The 20,050-nt window shown below is 41.2% G+C and overlaps 1 long non-coding RNA gene across 1 annotated transcript in view; it reads left to right on the top strand.

Moving 5' to 3' along the window:
• LOC140491249 (uncharacterized) overlaps nucleotides 1–20,050 on the top strand; it is a 69,838-nt gene that overhangs the window by 29,910 nt on the left and 19,878 nt on the right. The window contains exon 2 of the long non-coding RNA XR_011963252.1: nucleotides 19,522–19,628. This is a non-coding gene — a long non-coding RNA (uncharacterized lncRNA). The remainder of the gene's footprint in view (nucleotides 1–19,521; nucleotides 19,629–20,050) is intronic.

The following is a 20,050-nucleotide window of genomic DNA, read 5'->3' as shown; positions in this document are numbered from 1 at the left end:
GCCCAACAAGTCCATACCGACCCTCCAAAGACAAACCCACCCAGACGCATTTCCCCTATGTTCTACATTTACCCCAGACTAATACATCTAACCTACACATCCCTGAACACTATGGGCAATCTAGAATGGCCAATTCACCTATCCTGACTTATCTATTCACCTCACCTGCACATCTTTGGAATGTGGGAGGAAACCAGAGCACCCGGAGGAAACCCCACACAGACACGGGGAGAATGTGTAAACTCCCTCAGTACTGACACTTCAACAGTGCTGAATTCCCTCACTACTGACTCTCTGACAGTGAGGCGCTCCCTCAGTACTGACCCTCTGACACTGCAGCACTCCCTCAATACTGACCCTCTGACAGTGGGCACTGCCAAGGTGCTGACCCTCTGACAGTGCAGCACTCCCTCAGTACTGACCCTCTGACAGTGCAGCACTTCCTCAGTACTGACCCTCTGACAGTGTCGCACTCCCTCAGTACTGACCCTCTGACAATGCAGCACTCCCTCAGTACTGACGCTCCGATAGTGCAGCACTCCTCAGTACTGACCCTCTGACAGTGCAGCCCTCCCTCAGTACTGACCTTCTGATAGTGCAGCACTTCCTCAGTACTGACCCTCCGACAGTGCAGCACTCCCTCAGTACTGACCTTCCTTCAGTGCAGCACTCCCTCAGTACTGACCATCTGACAGTGCAGCACTCCCTCAGTACTGACCCTCTGACAGTGCAGCACTCCCTCAGTACTGACCTTCTGACAGTGCAGCACTCCCTCAGTACTGACCCTCAAAGTGCAGCACTCCCTCAGTACTGACCCTCTGATAGAGCAGCACTCCCTCAGTACTGACCTTCTGATAGTGCAGCACTCCCTCAGTACTGACCTTCTGACAGTGCAGCACTCCCTCAGTACTGACCCTCTGACAATGCAGCACTCCCTCAGTACTGACCATCTGACAGTGCAGCACTTCCTCAGTACTGACCTTCTGACAGTGCAGCACTCCCTCAGTACTGACCCTCTGACAGTGCAGCACTCCCTCAGTACTGACCCTCTGACAGTGCAGCACTCCTTCAGTACTGACCTTCTGACAGTGCAGCACTCCCTTAGTACTGACCCTCAAACGTGCAGCACTCTCTCAGTACTGGCCCTCTGATAGTGTTGCACTCCCTCAGTACTGACCCTCCGACAGTGCAGCACTCCCTAGTACTGTCCTTCTGACAGTGCAGCACTCCCTCAGTACTGACCTTCTGATAGTGCAGCACTCCCTCAGTACTGACCCTCTGACAATGCAGCACTCCCTCAGTACTGACCCTCTGACAGTGCAGCACTTCCTCAGTACTGACCTTCTGACAGTGCAGCACTCCCTCAGTACTGACCCTCTGACAATGCAGCACTCGCTCAGTACTGACCCTCTGATAGTGCAGCACGGCCTCAGTACTGACCGTCTGACAGTGCAGCACTCCCTCAGTACTGACCCTCCGACAGTGCAGCACTCCCCCAGTACTGACCCTCTGACAGTGTCGCACTCCCTCAGTACTGACCTTCTGACAGTGCAGCACTCCCTCAGTACTGACCCTCAAACGTGCAGCACTCCCTCAGTACTGACCTTCTGACAGTGCAGCGCACCACAAGGTAAACATTCAGATAGTACTAGGTGATTTTTCAATACCTTTTTAAAATCTATAATGGTTTAATTCTGAAATCTGACCCACCAGTGTTATAACAATTCAAAGCCACACTCCTTTCCTAATTGTGGACCAGTGTATTCAGAAGGTGTAAAGGCAAATTACTGCGGATGCTGGAGTCTGAAACCAAAAGAGAAAATGCTGGAAAATCTCAGCAGCTCTGGCAGCATCTATAAGGAGAGAAAAGAGCTGACGTTTCGAGTCTAACTGACCCTTTGTCAAAGCTGGACCAGCTCTTTTCTCTCCTTACAGATGCTGCCAGACCTGCTGAGCTTTTCCAGCATTTTCTCTTTTGTATTCAGAAGGTGATTGTGTCAGTGACTGGTTCTATAGGAGATGAGTGTGGCTTTGAATTGTTATAATCTGCAGATGATCTTGGAGCTGCATGCCTATTATGTCAGTGCTGTGATTGTTTATTCAGTTCTATACCAGCTTTCAGATATCTCCCTTTGCTTTTAACAAAGTCTCTTTGTTTCCCAGGAGTCAGCCTTTGTCTTTGGGATACAGAAAGACACTAACCTCAAACCTTTACTGCATTGTCTGAGCTGAGATGTCACCTTTTTTCTCTAAGTTACAAATCACACAACACCAGGTTATAGCCCAGCAGGTTTATTTGGAAGCACTAGCTTTCGGACCGCTGCTCCTTCATCAGGTAATTGTGGAACGGGACCATGAGACCAAAAGGTTGCCTTTTGCTATAAAATCTGTGTCTTATGGTCCTGCTTCACAACCACCTGATGAAGGAGCAGCGCTCCGAAAGCTAGTGCTTCCAAATAAATCTGCTGGGCTATAACCTGGTGTTGTGTGATTTTTAACTTTGTCCACCCCAGTCCAACACCGGCATCTCCACAACACCCTTTGTCTAGTTATCTTTTTCACCACTTTGGTCTTGGTGCTTTTAACTTTATCCCACCTCCCCAGACATTTGCTAATTTCTTTTCCTGTTTGAACAGAGTCACATAATCATCCCATGGGGTGAGGTGTTTTTAACTAACTGACCGGTGATATTCTGTCTGAGGCAAAATACTGTGACAAGTATAAGTCCCTTATCTGTAAGGAAAGGTACACTGGCAATGGAGGCAGTCCAGAGACAGTTCTCTTGGTTGATCCTGGGCACGGAGGGATTTTCTATAATGAGAAGTTAAATGAGTTGAGCCTGAATTCATTGGATTTTAGGAGAATGAGAGGCAACCTTATTAAAACGTAGAAGGTTCTGGCAGGGCTTGACAGGGTAGATTCAGAAAGGTCGTTTTCCCTTATGGGAGAGTCTCAGTCAAAAGGACATCATCTCGGAATAGGGGGTCACATATATAAGACAGAGATGAGGAGGAATTTCTTTACCCAGAAGAATCTGTGGAATTTCTTAATGCAGAGGGCTTCTAAGACGATACCATTAAGTGTACTTGAGGCTGCGATAAACACATTTTTAATCAGTCACAGAGTCAAGAGTTACAAGGAAAAGGCAGGAGAGAAGAGTTGAGGATTATCAGTTCAGTTGTGATCTCATTGAATGGCCACACAGACTCGATGGGCTGAATGGTCTACTTCTGCTCCTCTGTCCAATGATTTATATGCAGCAGTGCAGAACCTCTAAGTCTGTGGGATCAAACGGTCTGCACAGGCCATGTAGTCCGTTAAAGATACTGTCATGAGCAGCAACCCAGCGGTCTTAAAGGGGTCACGCTGTGCAAGGAGCACATGGGGACACGAGATGGTCTTCAGCATGTGTGTAACTAATCCATCTCTGCCTTCAGCTTCACAGTAGGTTACAGCTTTATTACTCCTTCAGTATCGGTGAGGCACATCATGTGTGATTTGTTTCGCATTCTGAGACTCACGTGGAATCCTAAGGCTTTAACACACAGCTCAGCTGCGGAGGTTTCACACTCGACCCATGTCTTTTATCTGCTAACAGCTTTTCAGCCTCCTACATTTTGACTTTTTTACTGCGACAGTGTCTCTAGTATCTGCACTTTCTCATTCTATTTAGAGGCAAAAATCCAACCAATACAATACCAGTTGCCCATCTCTCTAAAAGCAAAATCTGAAATTAAAGAAAACAAATATGCAGGAAGTTGTCATACAGTCAGGGAGCATCAGAAAAAAAAGAATGAATTGTTCAGGACAGTGACCTTTAGAGAGATTGTTGATTTGAAACATTTTAGCGAGATTCGTTCTCTCTGCAGAAACTGCGGAGATTTTCAAGAATTTCCTTCAACAGCAACTTTATTTGTAAAATCCTTTTATATAATGAAATATCTCCAGGGGTTACACACCCAAACTTGACAAAGCAAAACAAACAATTAAGGCAATTAGGACAGATGATCAAAACTTGTTCAGAAGTAATATACACTAATTGTGGTGGTGGTGTCCCTGCCTCTGAGCCCTGAGGCCCAAGTACAAGTCGCAGAAGTGTGTCAAGACTTACCTGAACAGGTTGACTGAGAACATCTGTCTTGAGGAGAGATGGCAATGGTTGCTAGGGCTGAGGCAGCTGGAGGTAAATCCAGTGGTGAAATTCCTAAGAGACCAGTATTTGAACTGCAGATATCTCAGAGCCGGGTAGGTTTGGAGGAGATTACAGAGGAGAGGAGAGTGTTTACATCAAGGTGTTGCTTGACCAGCGTCCAAATGTCGGTCAGCGTGCTCCGAGGAACTGGGTAAATGGGACTTGGAGCACGTTAAGGTACAGGCAGCAGAGACTTGGACAATCTCAAGCTTCCTGAGAGCTGAAGCCAAGAGGCCAGCCAGGAGAGCATAGTCAAGTCTGGAAGTACCAAAAATATGAATGAGGGCTTCAGTAGTGGATGTGCTGAGGAGCAGTGAAGCTAGACATTGTTACGGGGGTGTAGGTGGACTTGGTGATGACGAAGATAGGTGGTCGCAAGCTCATATTGAGGCCAAATAGAAAAGCAAGGTTGCAAGCTGTCTGGCCGAGAGTCAGACTGTTGACCAGATATAGGGTGGCTCTGGTCATGAGGGATCAGTTCCCTTTCCCTGCTGTCCTGAGGGGGAGGGACGCAACAACTGCAGCCATCCATCACCACCCTATCCTACCGCCCCCTCCCCCCCACCCCCCCCCCCCACCCCCCAACTCCAAATGACCAAGGTAACTTTTCCAGGAGTTGGGTAAGTGGGATTTGGAGTACATTAAGGTGCAGGCAACATTCCTTGTAATGGTGGTCCTTCGACATTAGTGTTGGTTTGGAAATTCCAGGCTATTGGCCCAGCGACAGTGAAGAAAAGATGAAACATCCAAGTCAGGATGGTCTGAGCGTTGGAGGACATGGTGTTTTCACACACGGCTGTTCTTTAGCAATAAATACACTCAAAGTGAATGATTGTGTTCCATTTGGTTTGAAAGGATGAAGCTCATTAGTGATATAGTGCAGCCATTCTCTACAGGGGGGGTGGGGGGGGTCATATGGCCCCCCCAGGGGCCCTGGCACATTTGAAGGTAGCCACAGACTAATAACAGTGAGAAGGGGAGCGCCAAGGGTTGCCCAATTTTGAGCCCGATACCATGAAACTTGCAGAACAGCACCAAGCTCAAGGATTGCAGTAGGTCTGATAGATGTTTAATTTTGTACAGTCATTTTTTAAAGTTTTGTCCGATGTGTCAGAATGTTCAAATTTTCTTGGTATTCAATAATAAAGGATTTTCTGCCTATCTGTTTGTGTTGTGTCCCTGTTTGAAAGGACGGGCCCTGGAACCTGAGAAGAGCTCCTAGGGGAGTCATGGCCAAAGAACAGTTGAGAATCACTGATATAGTGGATCCAGTATATAGGCAAGAAATTCACTGTTGTACCTCATTTATGCATGAGACAGTCTGTGCCACGTGTGTCTGAGAATTTGGGCCACTGCAAATCTAATCAGGGCTTCTTTTTATGGATAACCATGGGAGCTACTTAAAAAGGAGCAGAGGCCAGAGGTTCGAGGACCTGTAACACTGGTTAGAGCATACTCTGTGCATGTGGCAATCCTGTTACAAACCAACGGGCAGTTCCTATGGGGACCACTTGACGCTCTGGGGAGGTGTGGAGAAGTATATTTTCTTTCAGTTTTCCTTCTGTTGGGCCAAGGGGAAGTAGAAGTAGGAAGTGTGTTCCTTCTGGTTGTGCAACACTATTCAGATATGTGCAGGCCAAGCACCCTCACCTCCAGCACTCCCACTCCTGCCCTCTAGTCTGTACCTCCACGCTGGGTCCATGCTGAGTGGCTCAGAGGCAAACAGCTCACAATTCATCGGGCTAATGAAGGGGAAGTCCCAGAGGCACATATAACACATCCCAAATACTGCAATGACACCTAGGCAACATGTGGTTAAATTTCAATGATTTGGGGGCTATTACTTTAATATCTCGGAGGTTTGTTACATTCTTTTGACAGAATGATATCACTGCACTCGTAATGCAGAAGGCTGAGGTAATGTTCTGGAGAAAGAATCATCTCAGATGACTGAAACTGAAAAGAAGCAGATCAGACAAACCAACAGACTAGATAAGAATGGAAAATTCCTCGTGATTTTGATGAACTGTAAAGTGTAAGGTGTTAAGAAGCAGATGCCATTTTGCAGACTATTTTGAAATCTTACAAGCTACGTGACATGACAAGATAACTGTTTTATTTTGACTTCTTCGAGTAACAAACTTCTGTTGTATTGTTAAAACCAAGTCTGCAGCCTCATGTGCTTATGTTTCAGCGAAAGCCCACCTAGTTACAAAACAGGCAAAATATGTCAAGTCAAACCAGGTTTCATTCTAGAATCTGACTTGTCCAGCAAGTACATCAGCTGAGATCGTAACAGCAGGGATGTAACAACTGAATTATCTCTGTCGCTAAAGCGGACGAGGGAGAACCACCAGCAACAACTTACGTTTATGTAGCCCCTTTAATGCAGTAAAATTATCTAAATACTTCACAACAGGCAGAAACCTAGAAGGACAATACTGCCTGCACTTGATGTTGTGGCCCTGTCAGAATGCAGAAAAAAAAGTATTTTGAAAATTAAACAGATTACATTTGAGACCAATTACTCAGCATTACAAAGAAACCTTGCAATAAAGTTTCACAGCAGCAGAGTAACCTTTTTTTACCATTTATGCTTTTATATTATATTCAATGTATATTCATGTTGCTTGTCATCTGCGTGTGTAGGATAGCTGCTAAGGATAGCTGAATTCGACTGGGACAACACAACTATTATAGGACAAGCCAAACAGAGAATAGCCAGGGAATTCCTAGAGGCATGGCACTCATCCACAGATTCAATCAATAAGCACATCGACCTGGACCCAATATACCGACCACTGCAGTGGACAGCTGGAACTGACAACTGGAAGCGGCAGATTCAAACCACTACAAATGCCGGAGGAAAGATCACAGAAGTGCTTCACAGGAGGCTCCCAAGCACTGAGGATGTCACCTAGACAGGGGACGAAACGTCTGCAACACAAATTCCCAGCTCGGCGAACAGAACCACAACAACGAGCACCCGAGCTACAAATCTTCTCACAGACTTTGAAGTTCATCTGAGAGCTGGAGACCTCAGGAGGAGGCACAGGTGGATTAACCACTCAGTACTTCTGGTGAAGATGGATGTGAACACGTCAGCCTTTATCAAATGTCTTTTGTTGAAAATATACCCACCCTTACAAATCGTTCCTTCTAAATCCTAAATACTTGTGACATATTTGCTATTTTGGGGTCTGGTAATGTGTGATGAGGAAGGTTTAATTTACATTATTTGAGTGAGCTCAGACTAAAAGATTCCCTAGAAAATGGTGACTATAAGATGGAGGAGTTTAGCATTCAATGTGAGAGTGGAAAATGTGGATCAGAAGCAACTGTGCTAAACTTAAACAGTGATGTGCGCAGGATTGGCTGCAGTGGGCTGGGAAAGGAGGTTAGCACAATTGAGATGATTTAGTAACAACGGCAGATATTTAAGAAAATTGTTCATGCTCACGGCAAAGATATATTCTGGTATGGAAGATGGATTTTAGGAAGAAGGTACGCTAACCATGATAAACCGAGGATGTTAAGAGAACATCAAATTGGAAGCAAAAAATATCAAAGGGTAATGGTTAGCTCTAGGATTGAGAGTTTTCAAAAATGAACAAAAGATTATCAAAAAGCAGGGAGAAAATAAACTTTGAAGGTAAACTTGCTACTGATAAAAATACAGGCAGCAAGAATGTCTTTGCTGGGGAAGTAATAATTGGGAACGGGAAATGGCGGTACTTAATTAAAAATTGAAATAAGTATTTTGCATCAATCTATCAGTGTTCACAGTAGAAGATACTAACAGCATTCCAAAATGACTAAGTTATCAAGAGCAAGAGTGGGAGACGAAATAAATAATTGGAAAAAATAATTAAATAGAAAAATAAAGTTAGTAAGTTAGTGAGTAAATAAATGTGTGTGAGTGAATAAGTGAGTGAGTGAGTGAGTGAATGACTGACTGACTGAGTAAGAAATTTCAAAAATAGAGTCGAGAACCAGATGACATTATCCCAGAATCAGGGATTGTCCAGTTAGGAGGAGATTCTTTCTCCCAGAGGATAGTCAACCTGTGAAATTCTTTACCACAGGGGGTTGTTGAGGCTGAGTCGTTAAGTATATTCAAGTGTGAGACAGACTGGTTTTCAGTAAGTACAGGTCGCTCTGTTATAATACACATTTCATTGACATGAATTCACTGTTACACAATTGACGAATTGAGGACGCTGTTCGTAAGGCACGAACTTTTAAAAGCTGTATTGGCTGTAATGCAATTACATCACCAACACTTTAAGCGCTGTTTCTAAAGTCTAATTTTTCTATAATGTGGGGTTGCACAAGAACGCAACTATTTTTGTGTTATAGAAGATCTGAATGTAAGGGAATTTAGTGTTGTGGGGATAAGGCAGGAAAGTGGAGTTGAGGATTATCAGAGCAGCCATGATCTCAATAATTGGTAAACAGACTTCTGCTCCTACATCTAATGGCCTTATGAATGAGGAGTGCAGTAATTTGCTCTTGTCCCCCATTTTCATCAATACAAGATGATGGCTGCCTGAGATAGAAATGAGTGATTTGCATAGTTATCACGTCTGAGCATGTTATCGTTTCATGGAAATATTAAGATGGAAGTTGCATTGTTGAATACTGGGAACTTTGCATTCCCATGAAATCTCAGTGTCTACTATTAATCTAATAATCTCAATGTTTTAAGTAGTGTGACCTAAAACTATTACTCAGTTTTTGAAAAGTGCAATAAAACAGTTGACTGGGAAAAGTAGAATAAAAAAGATCCCTCACATAACACTAGGAGATCTTAAACTTAATGCCAGACAGCCAGTGAATTACAGTCAAAAAGTATAGTGATGGAAAGCACAGCTGGTCAGGCAGCATCTGAGGGGCAAGGGCACGCACTCTTCATCAGGAAGAGCTGATGACGAGCTTATGCTTGAAATGTCAACTTTCCTCCTCGGATGCTGCCTGACCTGCTGAGCTTTTCCAGTATCACACCTTTTGACTCTGATCTCCAACATCTGCCGTCCTCACTTTCTCCTAGCCAGTGAATTACAGGTTTTCTATCATCAGAAATTAATTATTTCGTGACATTCTTTTATTCTTTGAATACACTACAAACAATATTCATTCTAATTGATTGATTTACTGTCGTCACATGTACCAAAATACAGGGAAAAGTGTTGTTATGCTTGCTATACAGGCAGATGGTGCCATATAACATGCGTCAGGATAGAGGAGCAGCATGTAAAATGCAATGTTACAGCTGCAAAGAAGGTGCAGGGAGAGAAAGAGATCATAATTAACATTTGAGAGGTCTGTTCAAAAGTCTGATAACAGTGGGGAAGAAGCTGTTCTTGAATCTATTCGAATGGGGATTCAAAATTTTATATCCTCTGGCCAACAGAAGAGGGTAGAAGAGAGTATAACCGGGGTGGGAGGGGTCTTTGACTATGTTGGTTGCTTTCCCAAGGTAGCTGGAAGTAAAGATTGAGTCAATGGATGGAAGGCTAGTTTGCATGATGGACAGAGCTGTGTTCATGACTCTCTGTAGTTTCTTGTGGCCTTGGAAGAGCAGTTATCATACCATCCGGATAGGATGCTTTCTGTGGTGCCTCTATAAAATTTGGTAAGAGTCCTTATGGACGTGCCGAATTTTGTTAGTGTCTTGAGGAAGTAGAGATATTGTTGTGCTTCCTTGCATTCTATTATTTAAATTGTCACACATCTAAAGTGTGAATTAAAACAATATATTACTTGAAAAAAATACCGTCAGTTTGATTGCCTCCTGTTGATTATGTTGAAAATGTGTTTCCAAAACTAGTGCCACACAATATATCATTCATTTAGTGATGGTGTCATCAATATAGCCACAAAACAAAGGCAAAGCTAATCCTATCAATGTTCGTTGTGCTCAAAACCAAAATCGGAAGTACTCAATTTGCTATTGAGGTGGGTTCAGCAAAGTCAAGCCTTGTGTATCACCTGATGTATACGTCATACTTCAAATGCAATCTCATATTGTGAGATCGATTGAGAGCGTGGTAGTTGGTGTTTACGTGGCTTCAAAATGGCGGTACCATACTTTGAAGTTACCACTGAGGTTTGTAATTGAAAATATTTTACAACATTTTCAGCGATTGCAACTTATTAAGTTTGCTCAGTGAATTTTTTGCTGTTTAGTGCATGACGGGCAGGATTGAGGACGTCGGAATGAAGATAAATACTTTGCTTTGGTAACAGGCAACTGATAATTAAATTTGACAAAAATTAATAATTCTATTTATGACATTTTTTATGTAATGACTAAGGTAACAGAGGTTTGTGTCACGTATTAATAATCATTTGAAAATGTATAGATCGATTTTTTGTGGTCTCCTGAGCAGATTTCCTTCTGTGTATTTCATTTCATTAGATATCACAAAGTTCTCATGCTATAAAAGTTAATTAGGAGATTTGAATACTTTGTGATAAAGAGCATTTAAAATTAAGCTCATGCATTGATGTTTCATGATCGAGAGAGGATTGCCTTCACAGTTTTTATTTCTTATCAGCCAAAGGATCTACACAAAGCGGCTGTTAGCACACAGTGGTCATTGTCAGCAGACCTGGTGGTGAAATTAACAAGCTATAACTCCTTTCACACTTGCTTTATACTTCTCTATCAACATGTGCACTATGGTTTTTTTGAAAAATCTCTGTTAATTAAATGTTCACTGTTATGGAGGTTTCAGTCGAATCTAACTTTTTGTCAATAGTGGGCTATTTGTATTTCAAAGACCGTTGGATGAGTTGATGTTTTGCTTCAATTTTGAGATTCAGACATAAAGTGAATGTTTTGACTTCAGCTGTCAGACATCTTCGAAATAGAGAGCTTGTCATCTAGCGTTTTCTGAGACTAATGCTCAGTGGGATCTTAAGAATAGAATGAGTTTTCCAATCTTGTGCATTTGTCAAGAATCTGCAGTTTAAAAGAGCATCTTTTTTGGAATGCTGCAGAATAAAAGTTATAAGTTGCATTTTGTTCATTTCCAATGGAATCATTTGATCAGTTTTAGTCATGAGATGTGGTTTAATCAGATACAGAAGGATTGCATAAGTAGAGAAACATTTAATTTTCCAGTGTTTGAACAAATTTATCCAGTGAGGCAGTTGGCACATAAAAGTTACGAAGGTCTATGTTTTAATCCCTAGGGTGTGTTGCATGAGTTAAACTCAACTAGAGACAGGAATGTTACAACTAGGATCATAGCTATTAGATTAGAAAGGGAGAAACACGTCCCACTTTCAATTACTATTGAGTAATACATGGAAGCAGAAGGGAACCTTTCTCAATAACAATGTAAGGAAAAGACTTTTAATTGTGTTAATGTCTGTCAGGTGGAAGGCTCCTTCCTGTGGAACTATATACGTGGGTCCTTGTGTTATTGAAATCTAAAGGTATATCTGTCCTCCAAGAAAAGTACACGCAGGGTTGTTGAATCTTGATGGACAATTCCAGCATTTCTTGCCTAGCGATCTTAAATTTAAAAACCCATCTACTGTCATCCTGCTCTGGCTTGCTTGTGACTTCAAATGCCCACAGCGTCACCACACTCTGACATGACACAGAATGCCAGTCAGTGCATGGGCAATGAAGGATGGGGAGCATTGTCAACAATGCCCAGATCCCATGAATTAACTATTTTTTAAAAATAAGCAAACTACTGCAAATGCTGGAAATCTGGAAAAAAACCCAAAAAATGTTGGAAATATTTGGCAGGTCAGGTAGCTCATCTGGAGACATAGATAGAGTTAATGTTCTAGGTCAATGACCTTTCATTAGAATTCCATAATCTTTTATATAGCATTATTTTGATGTGATAAAATGCAGGATTTTGGTTCAGTCAAGGGCTTTTTAAAATCAAGTTGATAAGATGTAGTAAGAATCAAAATCTATGAAAGGGGAATCTAAAATAAATCAAGGTGTGCCGACTAGAATGTGTGTGAAATATGATACTTAGGGGAGAGCACCTACATATTTTCAGTTTAATTAGCACTTTTGGTGTAACTGCTTTGGCATGAAATAGAGCTGATTCGGCATGGTTATCATCATAGAGAAAGACAAACTTAAATTTGGCAGGGAACACTATTATTATTTCAGAGCTGGTTGCATCACGCTTGTGCAATATGCCAGTCGATTGAGCATATATTGTTTACTCATGCTTGAACTACTTTTAGAGTCAAAGAGAAAGATTGCAAGTTTGTTTCTTATGAGAAAAGATAAATTGGGGGGAATCCATTATGTTTAATCTGATTTACTGCTACACTTTAGGCATAACAAACATTCATACCCCACTAAACATATATGCAGCTGCAAATATGACCTGCAGAAATGATAGTCCTAGTTAGAAAAAGAGATCTGATTATATGTAGATGCTTAGGTGTGGTATTTTGTTCACATTGCTATCATAATTAGATCTGTTTATTTAATAATAATTATAATAGAATTTGAATTCAGTTGGCAAAGCAGAACTCACTGCTCTCCCATTTCTCATTAAAATTCAGAATTGAATCTTCAGAGTTGGTTGTATAAGTATTTAACATAATTATATCATGTTTCCCATTTTAATAAAAGGCAGAGTGGAAACAGTAAACTGAGGAATCTCAAATTACTGAGTGAAGTAGCACTGTGCCAATGTTATTAATTCCCAGGTTTAGATGCTGGGCAACATTGTTGAAGACTGTTGCATAAGTGCAATTAGTGTCCTGGGACCGAGGTGATTTTTATTACTGTTCATCCATTTATTCTTTGGGAATGGGACATATTGCTGTTGTGAACTATTTTTTATTGAACATTTGTGGGGAAGATGAGCACAGTGAATCAAGTTCCTTATAGAATAGTTTTACTGCAGATTCCCAAAGTGCCAAGTTAACTCTGGTAAATTCCATAACTTTAACAGGAATGTTGCCAATCAATGCCGGAAAATGCTGTTGCACAGTTTTCTGGAGGATTACCGAAACCCAACAGTATCAGGCAAGTGAGCCCAATTTGTCAAGGATCTGTAAGAATAGTGCAAGGTACAGAGGATTACTAAGAAGGAAATACGTAGAGGAAAAATGAGGTACGAAAGTAAACTGGACAAAAATATAAAGGAGGATAGTAAAAGCTTTTTTAGGTATGTGAAAGGCAAAAAACTGGTTAAGACTAAAATTGAGCCCTTGAAGACAGAAACTGGGGAATATATTATGGGGAACAAAGAAATGGCAGAAGAATTGAATTGGTACTTCAGATCTGTGTTCACTGGGGAAGACACAAGCAATCTCCCTGAGGTAACAGTGGCTGAAGAACCTGAACTGAAGGGAATTTATATTTGCCAGGAATTGGTGTCGGAGAGACTGTTAGGTCTGAAGGTTGATAAGTCCCCGGGGCCTGATGGTCTACATCCCAGGGTACTGAAGAAGGTGGCTCGAGAAATCGTGGATATGTTGGTGATTATTTTCCAGAGTTCAATAGATTCAGGATCAGTTCTTGCGGATTGGAGGGTGGCTAATGTTGTACCACTTTTTAAGAAAGGTGGGAGAGAGAAAGCAGGAAATTATAGACCAGTTAGTCTGATCTCAGTGGTGGGAAAGATGCTGGAGTCTATTCTAAAAGATGAAATTACAACACATCTGGATAGTAGTATCAGGATAGGTCAGAGTCAGCATGGATTTATGAAGGGGAAATCATGCTTGACTAATCTTCTGGCATTTTTTAAGGATGTAACTCTGAAGATGGATGAGAGAGATCCAGTAGATGTAGTGTACCTGGGCTTTCAGAAAGCTTTTGATAAAGTCCCACATAGGAGGTTAGTGAGCAAAATTAGGGCGCATGGTATTGGGGGCAAAGTACTAACTTGGATTGAAAGTTGGTTGGCTGACAGGAAATAAAGAGTAGTGATAAATGGCTCCATTTCAGACTGGCAGGCAGTGACCAGTGGGGTACCGCAGGGATCAGTGCTGGGACCGCAGCTTTTTACAATATATATTAATGATACAGAAGATGGTATTAGTAATAACATTAGCAAATTTTCTGATGATACTGAGCTGGATGGCAGGGTGAAATGTGAGGAGGATGTTAGGACATTACAGGGTGACCTGGACAGGTTAGGTGAGTGGTCAGATGCATGGCAGATGCAGTTTAATGTGGATAAATGTATGGTTATCCACTTTGGTGGCAAGAACAGGAAGGCAGATTACTACCTAAATGGAATCAATTTAGGTAAAGGGGCAGTACAAAGACATCTAGGTGTTCTTGTACACCAGTCAATGAAGGTAAGCATGCAGGTACAGCAGATAGTGAAGAAGGCTAACAGCATGCTGGCCTTCATGACAAGAGGGATTGAGTATAGAAGCAAAGAGGTTCTTCTGCACCTGTATAGGGCCCTGGTGAGACCACACCTGGAGTATTGTGTGCAGTTCTGGTCTCCATATTTGAGGAAAGACATTCTGGCTATTGAGGGAGTGCAGCGTAGGTTCACGAGGTCAATTCCTGGAATGGCAGAACTACCTTACGCTGAAAGACTGGAGCAACTGGGCTTGTATACCCTTGGGTTTAGAAGACTGAGAGGGGATCTGATTGAGACATATAAGATTATTAAAGGATTGGACACTCTGGAGGCAGAAAATATGTTTCCGCTGATGGGTGATTGCCGAACCAGAGGACACAGCTTAAAAATATGGGGTAGACCATTTAGGACAGAGATGAGGAGAAACCTCTTCACCCAGAGAGTGGTGGCTGTGTGGAATGCTCTGCCCCAGAGGGCAGTGGAGGCCCAGTCTCTGGATTCATTTAAGAAAGAGTTGGATAGAGCTCTCAAGGATAGTGGAACCAAGGGTTATGGAGATAAGGCAGGAACAGGATACTGATTAAGGATGATCAGTTATGATCATATTGAATGATGGTGCAGGCTCGAAGGGCAGAATGGCCTACTCCTGCACCTATTGTCTATTGTCTGTTGTCTATTTTCCCTGTTTATGTACAATTACATGACTAATCCCTTTATCGTGGATGTGGTTAGAATCTTGTTGCACAAAGTATAGTGCCAATTAGTGTTCCCTCTAATTTTTATCCTTTCTGTGCGCACTTCTGTGTTTGTATGTGGTATCAAACCAGAGTGGAAGTCATAACGGCAGAGGGAACATTGATGATGATGTTAAGTATGGAGTAATCCAACAAACATTGTTGAACCATCAAATTTATCTCAGTCAATGGCACATCGACTCTCAGACTTTGCCTGGAAAGTGCTGTTAGTTCCCATTTGACATTGTTTTGACAAGGCTTTGACAAGGTTCTGCATGGTAAACTAAAAATTGAAGTTTGGAGAAAGTGAGGACTGCAGATGCTAGAGATCAGAGTCAAGAATGTGTGGTGCTGGAAAAGCACAGCAGGTCAGGCAGCATCCAAGGAGCAGGAGAATCGATGTTTCGGGCAGGAGCCCTTCATCAGAATTATTGAAGTTTGATCATATGGGATTTGCGATGAGCTTGACAACTGGATACAAAATTGGCTTAACAGCAGCAGACAGAGGGTGGTAGTAGAGGGTTTTTTTTTGGACAGGATAAGTACACAAGTAAGAACTTATTGGGGTGATTATGGGCCAAGCAGAGGCAGGTGGGACTCGTTTAGTTTGGGATTATGGTCAACGTGGACTGGTTGAACCAAAGGGTCTGTTTCCATGTTGTATGACTTCAAGACTCTATGGTATTACATCTTGCTCATGTCCAACTCTCTAATCTGGGCTGTCAGAGACCAGCTTTAAAAATTGTACAAATTGTGTTATGGATCTTATCTTGATCCGTATTAGCAAGTCAGCACATTTTCAATATTGTTGTGCACTGTATTCTCCAGCCGAAACACTAATATGTGATGTAACTGATAGTCATGGTGTCACTTAAACATTTGAATGTTTCAGTGGTCTTAATAAAGGGAAGTTATTTTATTGAACCTGCTTTGGGGATTCCCACTATGAAGGACCTCACATCTGAAAAGTTCTGAAAGCCATTTCATGTGTGTGTAAATGTGTTAAATTGCCCTGCTTCCTTGTACCCACACCAAATAAAATCAGGTCAATAATCCTTTTAATGACTAATAAAGAACATAAAATGACAAACGTAGATCAGACCATCAGTACTTTTTCTTGAAAATCAGTTTTATTTTCACTGATATCAAATACCTACAATGCACACAGTTACTTTTATTGTAAATTAGTCTTTAATCATTCTCATTTAAATTGAGATTTAAAGTGGTTCAACAGCACCATATCATGAACTAGCTTTTTTCCCTAAAAACAAAGACAAGTTGCTGAAAAGAATTATTCACTTAAATTTTGCAAGCTTATGTTTCTGAAGAAATTGAAATGGAGTTGATGGAGTCATGGAGTCATAGAGATGTACAGCATGGAAACAGACCCTTCGGTCCAACCTGTCCACGCTGACCAGATATCCCAACCCAATCTAGTCCCATCTGCCAGCACCCAGCCCATGTCCCTCCAAACCCTTCCTATTCATATACCCATCCAAATGCCTCTTAAATGTTGCAATTGTACTAGCCTCCACCCCTTCTCTGGCAGCTCATTCCATACACGTACCACCCTCTGCGTGAAAAAGTTGCCCCTTAGGTCTCTTTTATATTTTCCCCTCTCACCCTAAACCTATGCCCTCTAGTTCTGGACTCCCCCACGCCAGGGAAGAGACTTTGTCTAGTTATCCTATTCATGCCCCTCGTGATTTTTTAAACCTCTATAAGGTCACTCCTCAACCTCCAATGCTCCAGGCAAAATAGCAACAGCCTATTCAACCTCTCCCTATAGCTCCAATCCTCCAACTCTGGGAAGATCCTTGTAAATCTTCTTTGAACCCTTTCAAGATTCACAACTTCTTTTCAATAGGAAGGAGACCAGAATTGCAAGCAATAATCCAAAAGTGGCCTAACCAATGTCCTGCACAGCAGCAACATGACCTCCCAACTCCTGTACTCAATACTCTGACCAATAAAGAAAAGCATACCAAATTACTACCATTTCTTCACTATCCTATCTACCTGCGACTCCACTTTCAAGGAGCTATGAACCTGCACTCCAAGGTCTCTTTGTTCAGCAACACTCCCTAGAACCTTACCATTAAGTGTATCAGTCCTGCTAAGATTTGCTTTCCCAAAATGCAGCACTTCGCATTTATCTAAATTAAACTCCATCTGCCACTTCTTAGTCCATTGGTCCATCTGGTCCAGATCTCATTGTAATCTGAGGTAACCTTCTTAGCTGTCCACTACACCTCCAATTTTGGTGTCATCTGCAAACTTACTAACTAAACCTCTTATGCTCACATCCAAATCATTTATATAAATGACGAAAGGTAGTGGACCCAGCACCGATCCTTGTGGCACTCCACTGGTCACAGGCCTCCAGTCTGAAAAACAACCCTCCAGCACCATCCTCTGTCTTCTACCTTTGAGCCAGTTCTGTATCCAAATGGCTAGTTCACCCTGTATTCCATGAAATCTAACCTTGCTCACCAGTCTCCCATGGGGAACTTTGTTGAATGCCTTACTGAAGTCCATATAGATCACATCTACCACTCTGCCCTTATTAATCCTCTTTATTACTTCTTCAAAAAACTCAATCAAGTGTGTGAGACATGATTTCCCATGCACAAACAAATAACTGAAACTTCAGGAAGTTCCAGCTCTTAGATTAAATAAAACCCCAAGAACACTTCATTGAGATTGGATGATTAATGTCTTACCACAGTTGACTGTGCCCTTTCTGAGCACTTTTATTGTTATGAAGTTCTAAATTATAAAAGTAATCTGTTTGTCTTCTCTTCCATCTTGATCCCCTGATGACCCATTCCTCCACCCTGGCCTGATCAGAAAAGTTCATAATTTTGACTTCTTTCACCAATTTGCACAGAGTCAAATCTCTCTCTTAATCACTGTGGTACAGTGCATAACATCAGTGATTCATTATGTCTTACTGTGGGTGATTTAGAGGAATCTGGCTTGTTGCAATGATACCAGAGCAGATGAGATCTGACCAAGCAATTAAGATAATGATTAAAGATATCAGTGTATGTGTCTTATTACATTTAGAATCAAATCAACCTTCATTCGCAACTAATGTGAATAAAGAATGGTTTCCTATAATTTTATTGCTCGCTAACTGGTAGTTGTCAGATTCAGAACAATGTGTGATTGTTAGTAAAATGTAAGATTTTAATTTATTGGAATGTTGGGATTGAATCAGAGGAATGTTGCTCCAACCTTCAGTATAAGTGGCAGTTTTAAATTTACTAAATCAATCTCTCACTTCCTTATATTTAGACATAGGAAAAATATCATAGATGACAATTTGAATTTATATAATGACTTTAATGTAGCAAAATGTCACAAGGTATTTAGAATGCTCCCACAGGAGGGTATAAAAAATAAATTATTCAGTGGTTGTAAAACAGAAGTATATTGTTTGAAAGCTTAGTACCAATGAATGGTGAAAAATATTTTCACTCTTTTAAAATTACTGGTAACATTTGGCATTTTTCTCAAAACACACAAAAAAATCCATTGTAAGTCAAGTTTCACATTATATAGCTCATGAGAGAAAAAGCTACATTTAGTTATATGATCAGGTCAAACATACCATTCTTTTAAGAATACACGCAATCAGAATCAGTTTTACTTGCACTGAATAGATGAAAATCTCAATTTTTGCATCGTAGTCTCAATAAAAAGATTTCTTGTGATACAACTGGAATATTTCACTGTCATATTATTATCAATGTTTAGCGATAAAATGATGGCAAAGATACATAACCTCATAGGAGTGGTTTGTTTGACCTAACCACATAACTAAATGCAAATTTTGTCAGACTTCGAGGGAGAACATTCATTTTGGCAAAAGAGCCAAAAAGTAACTTTGACTGTGCACTTTGGGAGTAACAGGAATAAATCTAATATCTGTTTAAGAGTTTAGATGATAAGCTATTAACTTGCTACTCAGGAGTTAAACTGTCATTGGAGATCAGCTGTCCCTTAAGGAAACCGCCATTGATTACAAAGAATCTAAACATTGGATAGTTTCTGTAATGAATGACCAACTCAGCCTCAGTCTTGCACACCAATGGCAAGATGAAAATCTAACTATAAAAAAAAATGGATTTAATATTTGAGTTTGGGATTGTATGCAGAAGCACATGGTACTTGTGAATGGAATGGAAACATATCAAGGAGAAATTTAGCTTGTGCTGTCTTTATTCATAAGTTGAGATGAGTCTTGCTAAAGTGATACTCTTTTTCTTGGCAGAAACCAGTGCAGCCTGTGGATGATCCCTATGGTCTAAATGCTGTCATTGTTTTTGGAACTTTCTCTGTCCCATTAGCAGACATGTATCCTGAAATTACACATTTGGAGTAAGTGGAGCTGCTTTATATTTTATCATGGTGTCTTCAAACTGGCCGTATAGTTTTTTAAGTGCATAGAAACAAGTTCTTTACACTTAGAACTCCACTCCCTATTCCTTGGAGCGGCTTCTATTTGTCCTGATGTTTACAGTGATCTTCAGAGCAACATTCCATTATTCACGAAAATTATCATTATTTTATGGAGGTCTCTGTGAACTTTTCTGTGTTGTTTACAGATTTTTGATCATCAAATGCAATTTGATTTCTCCCTTCTCTTTCCTCTTTGTCAAGTAACATTTACTGTCCCAACTCAACACAACCTGAAGATCAGATAAGTTCCTGGTTTAAGATTTAAAGCCAATGTCCTATTCTGTATTAAGTTTTGTTGTTTGCTTTTCATTTCAGTAACAGTGATCATTTTTGCCCTTAAT

The sequence above is a fragment of the Chiloscyllium punctatum genome, chromosome 19, assembly GCF_047496795.1.
Source record: "Chiloscyllium punctatum isolate Juve2018m chromosome 19, sChiPun1.3, whole genome shotgun sequence".
NCBI lineage: Eukaryota > Metazoa > Chordata > Chondrichthyes > Orectolobiformes > Hemiscylliidae > Chiloscyllium > Chiloscyllium punctatum.
This window is presented reverse-complemented; position numbering and strand designations above follow the sequence as displayed.